General features: G+C 33.5%; 1 long non-coding RNA gene across 1 annotated transcript; it reads right to left on the bottom strand.

The window, feature by feature from the left end:
• Positions 1–896: 896 nt before the first annotated feature.
• On the bottom strand, positions 897–2,089 carry LOC118683833 (uncharacterized). Its single transcript, XR_011396056.1, has 3 exons — positions 1,852–2,089; positions 1,359–1,479; positions 897–1,091 (listed from the first exon to the last, which is right to left on the bottom strand). It is a non-coding gene; the product is annotated as an uncharacterized lncRNA (long non-coding RNA).
• Positions 2,090–7,321: the final 5,232 nt, after the last annotated feature.

Here is a 7,321-nt window from a genome sequence, read left to right as displayed (position 1 = left end):
TCTAGTGTTTAGCAATAATCTTCATCGAGTAATGTGTACAGTTCCTCATTATTCCCTGAACAGGGTATATTAAGTTTACCACGAAGCTTGTAATACCGAGAAGAACATCGGAGAATCATGTCCAACTGTACATCTGTAGGTCTGCATATACGCCAACTAGTCCCTCAGTTTTTGAAATATCGATCTGAAAATTTTCACACGTTCTTTTCTACCCAAGAAACTGCTCATTTGTTCGAACCGCCGATATCGTACTATTATAGCATATAGCTGCCAAACAAACTGATCGATCGGAATCAAGTTCTTGTATAGAAACATTTTTATTTCAAAAGATATCTTCACGAAATTTGGCATACATTATTATCCAAAACAACGGTATAATCTCCGAAGCAATTGTTCAGGTCGGATCAATATAGCTATAATAAATATAAGTTAAACGTGATCGCAAAACTATTTTGTATGCAATTAGTTTTGAGTACCTTTTGATTATTATGTATAACATATATATATCAAATAAGGAAAGAAGTAATAGGTGATCCACAGTATCTTCAACAAACTTTATTATTATTATAAAAAAAGGTTCCTCTGTGTGAATACCAGAAAGCAACCTTCAATTTCTCTAACCGATATTCACTCTAAGTTAGATGTCACGACTTTCACTTTCGTTTTAAATGTCACTTGTAACATCTTTTCTAATTTTATATGGTTATGAATATCAGCCCTTCAACAAATTTTTCTATGGTGCGTAAAAATATCCTCGAGGTTCCGACTTATTGTACTTTCAGGTCAAGTGTAGATTATAAACCTCGAAGCTGTTTGCTATGATACTTTGCACAGAATATCTCCCGCTTTAGACCTTAGTTTAACAAATCACTCATCAACTGAATAAAACAAATGACTTGTTTTGTGCATTAAATATTAATTTTTTTATTTTTTCATTTATTCATCACTCTCCAAACGGAGCGGTTACATCCATGGCTGCTTCAGGATCAGGATTTGCTTCTACCATGTTGGATGACATCAATAAAAACATGCCAAACAAAGGAACAATACACTTTAGGAAATTCATTTTCAGCTTCTTGATTTCAAATCAACTGAAATTTTATTGAAAAGCTTGTCTTATTTATAGTACAACATGATTTTCACGCTAATTTAAGCATAAAAAACTGTTTTTTAAAACAACCATACATACACATAAGAATCATACAAAAGAGGCGTAGAAAATCTATGAATCAATAAATATTATACGTTACTAGTATTTATATGTTAATATGGAAGTGATATGCTTCTAACTTAATTATTTATTTTTAAAAATTTCATAACACATTCTGGAATTTCTTATTACCTATTTAAAATATTACCTGAATCCCTAGATAGGTCATCCTAAATAATTCTGGTTAAACTGGATATGTTAGCAATGTACGTCAAATAAGAAGATCGCAGCGCAAGTTCTTTTCCATACTCAAGACGAACGATTTTGGGCTGCAACAACAAAAACAAACTAAACAAGTTTTCTGGGGCTGGTGAAAATTTCTCTCAACTCTCATTTAAGCAATGAAAATTTAATCTTATGATTATGATTGCTCGTAAGGTAAATCCAAAAGTTCCATATATCCAAAAAACTTAACGACTACTCGTAGGTAATTTAAAAATACTAATCTCGTTTTATAAATTTTAATTGAGGTAGTCTTTAAAATCGGCAACGATCGGAAGATATTATATAAAACAAGTATTCATAGAGGCGTGAATAATTGGGAGGCATGTTTTTAATTAAGATTATGGTGGTAATCATAATATGTAAGTGTAGCATACCAAATTGCCATTATGACGCTGTTATACGCTGTTTATACTTACAAAGAACTTTTATTGCGTTACGAGTATATACGAGTATAAAATAAGTTCCCCCATACTAATAATTTCGTACGAATTCTGTCGCATACAAACCAGGTCGAAGAAAATGCATTTCCTGAAGTTAGTCGCTCCTTTCTTGGGTCTTATCCTACTGATGTCATACAATATGGTAGAAGCAGAGCCTAATCCTCAAGGAACCAAGGTACACCCTGTTAAAGAATGATGACATGAAAAAATTAAAAAACTAAAAATTAATGCACACAATAAATTAATTGTTTTATTTATTGGATGTGAGAGAGATAATAGGGTGGCCCGGAAGGACCAATTCTAGTTGGTTTGAAACAGATTTTTTCGGCGTAAAATAATGCTCTAATTGAAAATATTTTGAAAGATTATTTTGTGTTTATTCGCTATATTCATATTTTAATTTAAAGGACTCTTTTCTCCCTCGAAACTACTTTCGAGAACACGAAATTTGAAAGTTATTAATGGCTACTTGTCTAACTTAAGCTTTTGAAAGTATTTTTTTTACCATGTTTTGCAAATACATACAAGTATTCGGGAACAAACAAGGAAGCTTTTCGATTCTGTTTGGATTTTTCTACGAATTTTCCATCTTAAAATTAGATGATAACCACTTAATTCTAACTACTATTATTCACTTAAAAGTCACACAAAACACACGTGCTTTGAAACTAATTAACCGTTTAGTGTCGTTTACTCAATACTCGGTTATTATTATACTTGACCTCTGGTAGCTTAACTGGATGCTTACCTACAGATAGTTTAATCATTGTGAATGCGTGGGGAAACAGTTCACAAAACTTGCTTTGTGAACACGCAAAACTGTGTAAACGTCATGGGCTAAATATGTGCATGTTCAAACGAGGACTCTTTTTGTCGCCCAAATCGATTTTCATAGGCGTAGAGACAACGAGGAAATACGAAGAAACTGTGCCGCTTGTGTTCGGGTGGCACACTTTATGGTATTTTCCATAACAGCTCGCTCCTACGCAATTCGACATTTGTTTTTTTTTTAATTCCTTTCATAAAGGCATTTACATTATATTCGGAAATTTAAATGTTATTGTTATGAAAGCAAATATACTCAATATATAATATAATGAAAATGAGCGACAAAATAGTTCTCCTCTGAACGCCGTCTATGAAGCTAATTTTTCTTATAGATATTAATATAATATTAACAGCTGTCATTTCATGTTCTGGTTAGAAACTAATAAAGACTCCTTCTTTCGGTAAAGTTTAGCAAAACTTAACTAACAGTTGGTTGCTAATCCATTCTTTGTATGGAATCAAAACTTAAACTGAACTGTCCTTAGTATCAAGGTTTATGTATTTTTACTACATATACATGTATGTTTGTGCAATGAAACAGACAGCCTATATCACCAGACAAAAAACTCGCATTTTCGGATTTTTGAAAGAATCCTTCTGAGGACCTATCATTTAAAGAGATGGATGAGAAAAAAGTGTTACCAGTAAACCGAAAATAACTGTTATATTATAACGACTGCGCTCGCAATTACTATAAAATCACCGTTGCATGTACATATATGTATATGTATTTAAATATAAATACTTGTATATGGTGGCTAAAAAGCATAGCTACCACCAACACGTTTAACTGTCATCATAACCATTATATATGTATAACAAACTGTATCATAATGCGCCTCGCGTGCGTTATCAAATCAGCAGCTATTGTTCGGCCCAGCAGGATATATCTGTGCATTAAGCAACCAGACAAAGGCACACAGCCGTCAAGTATATACACACATACATACATAAATACATGCATAGAGCATTCAATTGTTAGCGAAAAAGCACTCATTAATATTATTCCATTCATTCATCATTATCTGCAACGCGATCAGCAACTAAGGCAGCAGCACAGCCGCTGGCAGTAGTTAGACATTCAATTTTGTTATTAAAAATTTAGAATGTCAAAAAACCGAAAGCATCCCATGCCACATTCGTACAACTTTTTCCACTTTCACACGGCTACTCTTCGGCTGACTGTTTATTTGTTTGTTTGTTGCCGCTTGCGCTCAAGCAAACGCTTGACTTTACGCAAGCTAATGCCACCTTTCAACCACTAATACACATACATACAATGGAATGAAATGTGGAGGGTTTCTTTGTAAACCTATATATGTATAAGCATATACTATCTATCTATCTATCAGCTTAGTGCCGTTCGCTTCATCCTATTTTATTTGAAACGCGTAATTACTGGCATAACTACGCGCTGCCGCACAGCAAACCTAGCGACACACTCAAATTGAGGCATTCATTTTAGCATTTGCAAAATGAACGGGTATTATTAAAAGTTTTCATATCTCCGCGCAGACATCAACCAAGCGCAAGCGAGAAATAAAATATTATAAAATTATAACATTAATAAATGAAATTTTATATACATGTGCGCGTATGTGTGTGTGTGCGTTTAAATATTGCCAGCCATATTGTACAATGCCAACAGCTGCTAGCTGATAATAGCCAGCAAAGCAATCCACCGAAAACGTCCAAAACGCCAGCCAAGTCAAAAATTCAAGAGTAGTCACTAAAATCCCACACCAGAGGCAGCGCCACAAAACTCATCTTATCAACAACTGCACTTCACCCCTCCAACCGACCGAAATAATAATAAGAGTAAGTATCTTTCGCTTGGAACCCTTCGTTTTTTTCCTTACTTTGTATTAATAACTCGTGCGACCACCATTCGTTTTTGTACTGGTTGTTGTTGTTTTTGTCGTTGAAGTGGAAAAATATTTCAGCGCCTTTTGTCGTAAATGTAAATACTTTTGTCTAAGTTTTTGGGCAATGATTTCGCCTGCTCCATCCACAAAACTTGCTAACCAAGTCGCAGCCGTCGGTAGCATAGAGATACTGGAATAATTACAATTACATTCAGAGTTACAATCACAGTTACAAACACAGTTACAGCCACAGCAACTAATACTTACGCAAAAACCGAGACTTAGTTGAAGGCATTCAAACGCAATAAAATTTCGTATTAAACACTAATGTAAGTTCGTGCGTATGTATGGTTGTGTAAATGTGAGTATTGTAGGTTAAAATGTTCTTGAATCGCAGTTAAATTTGAATTTTCGAAATTTTCACCCCACTCGCCTTTGAGTGTAGTGCTCGGCTTTCGTTCGGGCATCCCTTTTCATCAATCGCCTACTTTCATCAACAAATGTGTTTTATTGCAATATGCTTGGGTTATCTTTGAGCATCTCGAATACTTACAAATGAATACTTTGTACTAGTACCTTAAAGCCAGCCCAGTAGAAAATTGAGTTTTACGACCTTTAAGAAAATACTATAATAAATATTTTATAGAATTAGTTCAAACTCACTTCAGCATTAGCACCAACAACAATGTCAACATTGAAATCCAATACAGAATCACACTTGAGAACAGATGCAACTTCAGACTAAGTAACATAGACAATTGAAAAGTAAAGTCCTCTCCCGACGAACAAAGACCAAACTCTACAAGTCCCTCATTATTCCCGTCCTGCTATTATATGGTGCGAAGGCATAGACAATGACAACATCTGATGAGTCGGCGTTAGGAGTTTTCGAGAAAATGTTTTTGCGAAAGATTTATGGTGCTTTGCGCATTGGAGATCAGGTGTTGGAGAGATCAGGTGTAGAAGGACCTGATTGCACTTGGTATCTCTACTTGGAGCCAAATAGCGAAAAGAAGAAACAACTGACACACTTTTGTTAGCTTGACTATAATCGCATAAACGATGTGTACACCAATAGCGAAGAAGAACGTTAAACTCGGAAAGAGTGACTTGATATCCAATGAATCTGCGTAAAGTGATTTATGGGAAATTTAGAACAAAGATGTATTTACATCACTTCTATAAACGAACGGAATATACAATCAATTTTAAGCTACTGAAGGTACCCATCAGCTATTTGGAATCAGCTTAAAAATTTCGGCTAAGCTTTTTTTGTGGAATAATTGCCCACTACAATTACAACAAAAAATTCAGTCAAGCAGCTACCTGAATTATTTTCAGTTGGGAAATAAATCTAAAGTTTCTGCCTGAGCATAATAGTCGGGGATACAAAATCGGAACGAGCCCACACTTTAATATGGTGTGTGAATTCCACAATTTTTCTCAAAATTACGTAAAACTTTTTCTTGTAATGTTCTAGGTCTATATCAATTAATTTCAATCGACAGATTCATTCTTTTTCTTTTCTTTCTTTTGAAATCAGCATAACCACAAAAATAAAGTTTTGTAACAGATTTTTAACAAATGTACACTTTCTGCTTGAAACGTCAGATCACAGAATCAACAGATCACCGGCAAATACTTGTAAATACACACATACTTGTACATAATTGATATATTCAAAGGCCAAAAATGTACACGATTGGAATTCACAATAGATCTGAGTTGCGATTATTAATGCTCTGCTGAACATCACAAAGAACAAATTGTACCGTAATCTGACCGCATATATTGCACACCTCTGAATACATATATAAATATATACCTATGTACATACATACATATATACGCATTAGATAAATTGCTTTTAAGTAAATATTTATATATGGATTTACTTATAAATATTAGATATATATCTCAAGACTAAGGCAGAAAACATAGTCTTACACCAAAAAACATACATACATGCACATATACTCGTAGGCAAGTATTTACTCAGACAATCGCTTGTGAATATCTATCGTATGTGGTCGTTTGTTGAAAGCATTTATATAGTAATTACATATTTATATACCTTTCGAATATCCATTGTAATCTATAGATTCGGAAGTACGTACTTAGGTACATATATATGAACTTTGTATGCGCACTAAAATATTGTAATTTATTTGGGAACTAGTCGACATATTTGAAGTATGTATCTACAAGTATAATTTGTTTTGCTTTGTTCCGTTTTAAATATTTTTAACATAGAACTCTTACGTAACCTTGTAAGCATATCCATATAAATATGTACGACAGAATTCATAAATATGTATCAGAGATTTTGAAATATTAGAAACTATTTATTCTAGTATTACTCCGGTACAAATAAAATCACAAAGTTGTAAGCGACATATTTACTAAAAATATTGTACAATAGGATAGATTTAATTTTTTTTTTTCAAGAAAACTTTTTTTGATTATTTTTGTAATAAATTACAATCCGAAGATTTTCAAAACTGTTAGCAAATTGTGATTGCCATTTTAAAATATCGTAATCGAAGAATTGAAATTTATGTCAAGCTCTAACTCATGGTTGTAGGTCAGGTTAACATCACCCTAAATGTAGCCAACAATTTGAAATAGGTACAATAAGGAAGCAAGCTTCGGACACAACCAAGTGCTACTGTTGTAATTCGTAAGTCATAAGTAAGTTAGAGATTTTGCTTCGATTGCGCACATTTTTGGTATCCAATTAAGTTACCGTGTAC

The sequence above is a fragment of the Bactrocera oleae genome, chromosome 4 (assembly GCF_042242935.1).
Source record: "Bactrocera oleae isolate idBacOlea1 chromosome 4, idBacOlea1, whole genome shotgun sequence".
Classification (NCBI taxonomy): domain Eukaryota; kingdom Metazoa; phylum Arthropoda; class Insecta; order Diptera; family Tephritidae; genus Bactrocera; species Bactrocera oleae.
The sequence above is the reverse complement of the archived record's forward strand: the minus strand, read 5'-3'. Positions and strand labels throughout refer to the sequence as shown.